Genomic DNA, 10366 nt, shown 5'->3' with positions numbered 1-10366 from the left:
AGGAATTGCCGGACAGCTGGAATCTGGATAAAAAATACAACAAAAGAACATCTAACTTTACGGATCTCCCAATAAAGTGTGGATTTTACTGAATTATTTCCCGAAAATATAAAGTCAGAGGACCGAAGATGGGCTAGAGGGAACCCATCAGGCGTCCGTGCATCCTGGTGGCGCGGGTCCTCGACCAGCCGCGTCCCACGCCCGCGTGGACTCTTGGTGGCTCACCTCCTGATGCCCTTTGGCATAAAGTCTCATTTTCCCTAGATAAAATCATAGAAAATCCTAGGGACTTTCTGCCGCCATCTGCAGGCGGAATTTTGGCGAAGCACTTTTGTTGATCGGCCGAGTTATTCTACCCAGGAAACTTCCCTTCGGAAGTGGGAAATCGAAGTCATCATCATTAGCAACATTGTTGGGAAAAGTAGTAGAAAACAAAAAAATTGTCTACGAGCAAACCAGAAATACTATGAAGATGCATTAACAGTTAAGATCAGATCGTTACTAATTCTGAGTTGCAGTGGAAAGAGTGGGTGTAGATTATACTTGAAGTCCCGTGAACCATTCACAAACGATCCCTCGAACCAAAGACTGAGAACATGGCCTCTCCACAGTTTGCAGGCATACGGTCTTCTCGATCCGGCGATGCTTCACCATCGAGAGATAATCAACGCTGGAGGATTAGAACAAGGAGATTAAAACCACACTGGGCTTCTAATTATGAGGACTAGAGAGGAGTAGATCTAGCTCTGATTGGATCAACTAGAACTATAACTAAAGAACTAGAGGAGACTCCCAAACTTGTGTCATCCAAGGGCCAAATCCACAAGTATATATAGAAAACCACCTCCCCTTGGCTGGCCATGAGCAGGGGGTTCCCCTCAAATTCGGCCTCCCCTAGCTTGTCCAATAAGTTTTTAGCTCGCTAAATGATACAATCCTCGCTGATGGATTGGCGAGTACTCCATGGTCAGTGGCTATCACCTAACATTATGGGCCTAGGTGGCACCCAGATGTTATTGGACACTAGGGCCCAATAACTCTCCACCACTAGGCCTTTTTAGTATTTTCTTTGGCCCGTTGATGTTTAAATAGTTATAAAAGCCTCCTAATCATTATTATTGCCTTTTATTATTAATTTAACATACCTCGAAACATTTCACCTGTATATCTATTTTTGGTATTATCTGGTAAACCTCGAAACTCTTCCGGTAACTCCGAAACGCTTTTGGTTCCTCTCAAAACTATTTCTAATATTAATGAAACTATTTCATAAAACATTTATCATAACTCTTGCTTCACTAACACTCAAAGATCATGATTGCCTTAAGCTTGTGACCTTGTGGGTTCGGTAAAACATAGACATGAACAAAACCCGTTTCGTTTAATTGATAGTTGAACCGTGGACATGCATATCAATCCCTATGAGTACGTGAATGATATTAGAGTGAACCTTTTGTTATCATGTGATATTTCCTTTGCTTTGCGATACTTTATAAAACCGGAGATGAGATATATTGGTATCCTCTTTAGTCATTCTCATGCTCACTATATCAGTCAACTCGTTACCGGTTTTGTGTTTTTCTTTCTCGTTGACATGCTTCGGCATCCCTATGATTTAGTCACTGATGTCTACTACGCAACTTTATCCTTGTAGACGTTGTTGGGCCTCCAAGTGCAGAGTTTTGTAGGACAGTAGCAAATTTCCCTCAAGTGGATGACCTAAGGTTTATCAATCCGTGGGAGGCGTAGGATGAAGACACTACTGCAGGATGCTGCTAACACGATACTACAATCAGAGACCCTTCGATGAAACTGTGTGTGATGCCATAATCACAAATAGTGGTGTAAAAACCCATCAAAAAAGGTGCAAAACATTTGCGATGGAGGATGCATCAAACACAGTTTAGATTTTAGTTGCGCGTGCGATGCAGGGCATATGGTCCAGCTCAATTAACTGTTTGTGATGAGGAGGAACAAAAGAAACGGGCAGCTAGATGAAGGTGTTTGCGATATACAGCATACGGTTCACTCAGATGAACTATTTGTGATTAGGCAACACAAAAGAAATGGTCAGCCAGATCAAGGTGTGTGCGATATACAGCATGCAGTTCACTCAGATGAACTGTTTGCGTTGAGACATGAGAACAAAAACGGTTCAACTTAACAAGATGTGTGTGATACGCGGCAAACAGGTCTGTAATTGGAAACGTGTGTGAAGACCGATAACAACACAAACGATTACTGCTAACAAGCCGTGTGTGTTGTGAGCAAACTATTGCTGGTATACAATTGTGAATGAGTGATGAAAACATCACCGACGGGTTCCATTGTTTAGTCCGTGTGCGATGTGATTTTCTTTGTCCGCACAACATCTACGCTCTGTCTACAGAGCATCAACATATATACTTAAAAAGACAGCATTGCATAACCAAATTAAGCATACAATTACACAAGTGACTAAACACATAACATTTCCACACACCAAAGTAAGCAATTACATGCATACTAAAGTAGGAGAAACGAGGATATAATCATCTACTTATTGTTGGGATGACGCTTGCCATTGCTCTGCTTCCGGCTGGATCCCTGGCCGTTTTTGGGAAGGAGGCACTTCCTCATGTCAACGATCCGCCTGTACATGTCGTAGCCCGTGTACGCCTCCTTGGCCGCATACACGACGTGAGCTTTGTCGAGTTTCTCCATCCAGACCGAGTGCCAGGCACGCTTGTCCTTGTTGCACGAATCCTTCATGTCTCTATAGTAGGGGTCGATGATGGCCTCGGTGAGGTGAACCAGTGAGTCCTTCTCATGCTCCTTGCTGCCCTAGATCTTGTATTGCCCTGGATGTCGACAAGATTCTGGCAGGTGATGCCCGAATTCTCGAGCGGCTTTACATAATTGGTGATGTCCGCCGTAGTGAACATGTAGTGGGGGCTGTTGACAAACCTAGCGAAACGCTCGCAAGGCCTTGTGGCCATGTAGTAGTGGTAGACGAGGACGTGGTGGGGCACGCACATCTGGGCGACGACGACCTTGGGACGTGACCCAGCACGATCACGGGTGTACTTGAGGTCAAACTCGACCACCTTGTACTTCTCCTCGGCAAGCAACAACTTCATGATGTGGATGGAGTGCTCCACCTAGACCGGGTCATTGGTGTACACCACCGAGAGGTCCATGAACCTTCTATGGGTGTCCACCACGGCACGCATGATGAACTGCTGCTTATTGTCGGCAGCCGCTCGGAGCACCATTGGAGCCGCACAAGATACCCTCTAAGAATTTCTCATGGTGGGTGTGCTTCTTGCAATGGTGGGGCGCGATCGAAAGGTTGTCCGCTGTAATAAATGGGGGTCGGCCGGCCTGTAATCGTCACGTCTTGTCACGGCGTTCATAGCGGAGGATTCCGGTGCACGCTTGACAACACCACACCGCGCGCGTGGGCTCGAAGAGGCACCAAATGTATCATTGGTGAGCCTGTTCCCATGCTACCGCGCAATTTACCGCGCAAGGTTCCCGCTCGGCTAGTTTGGCCACGCGTCGGCTAGAAGAGGGACAAATCATGGGCGTTTATTGGCAAAAAACTTTGTAAAAACAAAGTGTGTGGAATGACTCTGGTCATAAGTTTACCCGTGGGTGATAAGGTCAAAGTTACACAAAAGGGTGATGATGGACACTCGAGTGTGATAATTAATCTACGCTCTACAGGGCAGACGGTGGAAGAAACCAACTGTGCGCAATAATGTTGAAGATCGCAGTCGAGTTAGCTATATAGACCGTGTGCTATGAGATCGACAAGGTAAACAGATTTGAGAATGGTTAATAAAATCTAAGACCATTGCATATTAAGGTCAAAATAGTTCTACCAATATACGAGTCTCATACGATGCCATTTCAATGATTGTACCACAAAATCTCGAAATGTTACAAGGTTCAAATTCCAGAGTTATACGACTCAAATTCGAAGATTACAAGGTTCAAACTGATATTAGAAATGAAATTCAGCTCATCAGCTGCAAACGATCGGGCTAATCAGCTGAACATAGATATCAGAGAGGTTCAAACTAATATTACCACTTCTAAGTCTGGTTTCGAAACCTCACAATTTTTGCAAAGGGGTCAGCCACTCAGAAGTCATGTATGGTGTTGACACGATGACTTCTGATTACTCTGTCATCTAAAGTACCAAATGATATTCAGCATTTTGGGAGCCTATTCCATTCTGCTGCAGGCGCCGGCGCTGATCAACAAACCATTCATTTTTGCGAAATAAATGTAGGGCAAACCTCCTTTCCTTCAGCACCCTTGATCTGAGAACAAAGAACCTGGCGAATATAATGTCCGGTAAGGTCCCTCGGTAGGAGTTCAAAGTAATTTCTAAGAGATGCAGATCTAGGCATTCAACGTGATTGTTATATTGTATCACATTATCCACCACTCGGCCTAATCTTATCTGCAAAAGAAGAAAACGTGTTAGTGCCTACATGCGGTTTTGAACATTACTACAAGCCTATTTGGTTTGCAGGATTTGTAAAATTAAATAACATGCCATCTACGATCTGACATGATTAACATGGGAATTTGATTACATTCTAGAGAAATGTAGCCTTCTTCATGATACGTCTCCAATGTATCTATAATTTTTTATTGTTCCATGCTATTATATTATCTATTTTGGATGTTTAATGGGCTTTACTATTCACTTTTATATTATTTTTGGGACTAACCTATTATCCGAAAGCCCAGTGCAAATTGTTGTTTTTTTGCCTATTTCAGCGTTTCGCAGGAAAGGAATATCAAACGGAATGAAACCTTCGCAAGGATCGTTTTTGGAACAAACGTGATCCAGGAGACTTGGAGTGGACGTCAAGAAAGCAGCAAGGAAGCCACGAGGCAGGAGGGCGTGCCCAGGGGGCCAGGCGCGCCCCCACCCTCATGGGCCCCTCGCGGCTCCACCGACCTACTTCTTTCGCCTATATATACTCTTATACCCTGAAACCTTCGGGGAGAGCCACGAAACACATCTTCCACCACCGCAACCTTCTGTACCCATGAGATCCCATCTTGGGGCCTTTTCTGGCGCTCCGCCGGAGGGGGATTCGATCACGGAGTGCTTCTACATATACACCATAGCCTCTCCGATGATGTGTGAGTAGTTTACCACAGACCTTCGGGTCCATAGTTATTAGCACAATGGCTTTTTCTCTCTCTTTGGATTTCAATACAAAGTTCTCCTCGATTCTCTTGGAGATCTATACGATGTAACTCTTTTTGCGGTGTGTTTGCCGAGATCCAATGAATTGTGGGTTTATGAACTTGATTAGCTATGAATATTTTTCTTCTCTGAATTCTTATATGCATGATTTGATATCTTTGCAAGTCTCTTCGAATTATCAATTTGGTTTGGCCTACTAGATTGATCTTTCTTGCAATGGGAGAAGTGCTTAGCTTTGGGTTCAATCTCACGGTGCTCGATCCAAGTGACAGAAAGGGAAATGACACATATTGTATTGTTGCCATCGAGGATAAAAAGATGGGGTTTGTATCATATTGCTTGAATTTATCCCTCTACATCATGTCATCTTGCCTAAAGTGTTACTCTGTTCTTATGAACTTAATACTCTAGATGCATGCTGGATAGCGGTCGATGTGTGGAGTAATAGTAGTAGATGCAGAATCGTTTCGGTCTACTTGTCATGGACGTCATGCCTATATTCATGATCATTGCCTTAGCTATCATCATAACTATGCACTTCTCTATCAATTGCTCGACAGTAATTTCTTCACCCACCGTAATTCATGCTATCTTGAGAGAAGCCACTAGTGAAACCTATGGCCCCTGGGTCTACTTTACATCATATAACTTTCCAATCTACAATTCTAGTTTACTATTTATTTTGCAATCTTTATTTTCCAATCTATACCATAAAAATACCAAAAATATTTATATTATTATCTTTATCAGATCTCACTTTTGCAAGTGACTGTGAAGGGAATGACAACCCCTTTATCGCGTTGATTGGAAGGTTCTTATTTGTTTGTGCAGGTGCTAGGCGATTTGCGTGTAGGCTCCTACTGGATTGATACCTTGGTTCTCAAAAACTGAGGGAAATACTTATGTTACTTTGCTGCATCACCCTTTCCTCTTCAAGGGAAAACCAATGCATGCTCAAGAGGTAGCAAGAAGGATTTCTAGCACTGTTGCCGGGGAGATCTACGCCAAGTTGAGCCACACCAAGTACCCATCACAAACTCTTATCCCTCGCATTACATTATTTGCCATTTGCCTCTCGTTTTCCTATCCCCCACTTCACCTTTGCCGTTTTATTCGCCCTTTTTCCGTTCGCCTCTTTTCGCTTGCTTCTTGTTTGCTTGTGTGTTGGATTGTTTGTCACGATGGCTTAGGATAATACTAAATTGTGTGACTTTTCCAATACCAACAATAATGATTTTATTAGCACTCCGATTGCTCCTCTTACCGATGCCGAATCTTGTGAAATTAATACGGCTTTGTTGAATCTTGTCATGAAAGATCAATTTGCTGGCCTTCCTATTGAAGATGCCGCTACCCATCTAAACGACTTTGTTGATTTGTGTGACATGCAAAAGAAGAAAGATGTGGATAATGATATTGTTAAATTGAAGCTATTTCCTTTTTCGCTTAGAGATCGTGCTAAAACTTGGTTCTCTTCTTTGCCTAAAGATAGTATTGATTCATGGAATAAGTGCAAAGATGCTTTTATCTCTAAGTATTTTCCTCCCGCTAAGGTCTTCTCTCTTAGAAACGATATTATGAATTTTAAGCAACTTGATCATGAGCATGTTGCACAAGCTTGGGAAAGTATGAAATTAATGATACATAATTGCCCTACACATGGTTTGGATTTATGGATGATTATACAAAAAAAATGTTGGATTGAATTTTGCTTCTAGAAATCTTTTAGATTCGGCCGCGGGAGGCACTTTTATGGAAATCACTTTAGGAGAAGCTACTAAATTCGTAGATAATATTATGGTTAATTATTCTCAATGGCACACCGAAAGATCTACTAGTAAAAAGGTTCATGTGATAGAAGAGATTAATGTTTTGAGTGGAAAGATGGATGAACTTATGAAACTGTTTGCTAATAAGAGTGTTTCTTCTGATCCTAATGATATGCCTTTGTCTACCTTGATTGATAATAATAATAATAATAATAATAATAATAATAATAATAATAATAATAATAATAATAATAATAATGAATCTATGGATGTGCATTTTGTTGGTAGGAACAATTTTGGTAACAACGCGTATAGAGGAAATTTTAATTCTAGGCCGTTCCCTAGTAATTCCTCTAATAATTATGGTAATTCCTACAACAACTCTTATGGAAATTTTAATAAGATGCCCTCTGATTTTGAGACTAGTATTAAAGAATTTATGACTTCTCAAAAGAATTTTAATGCCTTGCTTGAAGAAAAATTGCCTAAGATTGATGAGTTGGCTAGGAACGTGGATAGAATTTCTCTGGATGTTCATTCTTTGAAACTTAGATCTATTCCACCTAAGCATGATATCAATGAGTCTTTCAAAGCCATGAGAATTTCCATTGATGAGTGCAAAGAAAGAACCGCTAGGATGCATGCTAAAAAGGATTGCTTTGTAAAAGCGTGTTCTTCTAGTTTCCATGATAATAATGATGAAGATCTAAAAGTGATTGATGTGTCTCCTATTAAGTCTTTATTTTCCAATATGAATCTTGATAAAGATGGGACTGGAGATGAGTCAACTTTAGTTAAAAGGTGTCCCAATGATTCGGAATTTTTAGATCTTGATGCAAAAATTGGTAAAAGTAGGATTGAAGAGGTCAAAACTTTACATAGCAATGAACCCACTATTCTGGATTTCCAGGAATTTAATTATGATAATCGCTCTTTGATAGATTTTATTTCCTTGTTGCAATCCGTGTTAAATTCTCTTCATGCTTATGATCAAAACAATGCTTTTACTGAACATATCATTGATGCTTTAATGCAATCCTATGAAGAAAAACTTGAATTAGAAGTTTCTATCCCTATAAAACTTTATGATGAGTGGGAACCTACTATTAAAATTAAGATTAAAGATCATGAATGTTATGCTTTATGTGATTTGGGTGCTAGTGTTTCCACGATTCCAAAAACTTTGTGTGATGTGTTAGGTTTCCGTGAATTTGATGATTGTTCTTTAAATTTGCATCTTGCGGATTCCACCATTAAGAAACCTATGGGAAGGATTAATGATGTTCTTATTGTTGCAAATAGGAATTATGTGCCCGTAGATTTTATTGTTCTTGATATAGATTGCAATCCTACTTGTCCTATTATTCTTGGTAGACCTTTCCTTAGAACGATTGGTGCAATCATTGATATGAAAGAAGGAAATATTAGATTCCAATTCCCATTAAGGAAAGGCATGGAACACTTTCCTAGGAAGAAACTTAAATTACCTTATGAATCTATTATGCGAACCACTTATGGATTGCATACCAAATATGATAATACCTAGATCTATTCTTGCTTTTATGCCTAGCTAGGGGCGTTAAACGATAGCGCTTGTTGGGAGGCAACCCAATTTTATTTTTGTTTCTTGATTTTTGTTCCTGTTTAGTAATAAATGAATCATCTATCTACTTCTATGATTGTATTTTTTCTGTTTTAATTAGTGTTTGTGCCAAGTAAATCCTTTAGGATCTTCTTGGATGATTTGTTTGATCTTGCTAAAAAAACAGAAAGTATGCGCTCACGAGAATAATTTTCATTTTTAACAAGAGAGCGATAAAATACTGATTCCAACTGCAGTAGATCAATATACAAATTATTTAGGATGTCCTAATTTTTTAGAAGTTTTGGAGTTATATAAGTATTTGAAAAATACATATTACTACAGACTGTTCTGTTTTTGACAGATTCTGTTTTTCGTGTGTTGTTTGCTTATTTTGATGAATCTATGGCTAGTATCGGGGGGTATGAACCATAGAGAAGTTGGAATACAGTAGGTTTAACACCAATTTAAATAAAGAATGATTTCATTACAGTACCTTAAAGTGGTGGTTTGTTTTCTTATACTAACGGAGCTCATGGGATTTTCTGTTGAGTTTTGTGTTGTGAAGTTTTGAAGTTTTCGGGTAAAGATTTGATCGATTTTGGAATAAGGAGTGGCAAGAGCCTAAGATTGGGGATGCCCAAGGCACCCCAAGGTAAAATTCAAGTACAACCAAAAGCCTAAGCTTGGGGATGCCCCGGAAGGCATCCCCTCTTTCGTCTTCGTCCATCGGTAACTTTACTTGAGGCTATATTTTTATTCGCCACATGATATGTGTATTGCTTGGAGCGTCTTGTATGATTTGAGTCTTTGCTTTTTAGTTTACCCCAATCATCCTTGTTGTACACACATTTTTGAGAGACACACATTAATCGGAATTTATTAGAATACTCTTTGTGCTTCACTTATATCTTTTGAGCTAGATAATTTTGCTCTAGTGCTTCACTTATATCTTTTGAGCTAGATAATTTTGCTCTAGCGCTTCACTTATATCTTTTAGAGCATGGTGGGGGTTTTATTTTATAGAAATTATTGATCTCTCATGCTTCACTTATATTATTTTGAGAGTCCTTTAGAACAGCATGGTAATTTGCTTTGGCTATAAATTTAGTCCTAATATGATAGGCATCCAAGATGGGTATAATAAAAACTTTCATATAGAGTGCATAGAATACTATGAGAAGTTTGATACTTGATGATTGTTTTGAGATATGAAGATTGTAATATTAGTGTCATGCTAGTTGAGTAGTTGTGAATTTGAGAAATACTTGTGTTAGAGTTTGCAAGTCACGTAGCATGCACGTATGGTGAACGTTGTGTGGCAAATTTGAAGCATGAGGTGTTTCTTTGATTGTCCTCCTTATGAGTGGCGGTCGGGGATGAGCGATGGTCTTGTCCTACCAATATACCCCCCTAGGAGCAAGCGCGTAATGCTTGGTTTTTGATTACTTGTTGATTTTTGCAATAAGTATGTGAGTTCTTTATGACTAATGTTGAGTCCATGGATTATACGCACTCTCACCCTCCCATCATTGCTAGCCTCTTCGGTACCGTGCATTGCCCTTTCTCACCTTGAGAGTTGGTGCAAACTTCGCCGATGCATCCAACCCCCGTGATATGATACGCTCTATCACACATAAACTTCCCTATATCTTCCTCAAAACAGCCACCATACCTACCTATTATGGCATTTCCATAGCCATTCCGAGATATATTGCCATGCAACTTTCCACCGTTCCTTTTATTATGACACGCTTCATCATTTTCATATTGCCTTGCATGATCATGTAGTTGACATCG

The sequence above is a fragment of the Triticum aestivum genome, chromosome 4A (genome assembly GCF_018294505.1).
Source record: "Triticum aestivum cultivar Chinese Spring chromosome 4A, IWGSC CS RefSeq v2.1, whole genome shotgun sequence".
NCBI classification, from domain to species: Eukaryota; Viridiplantae; Streptophyta; class Magnoliopsida; order Poales; family Poaceae; genus Triticum; species Triticum aestivum.
Note: the sequence above shows the minus strand (reverse complement) of the source record.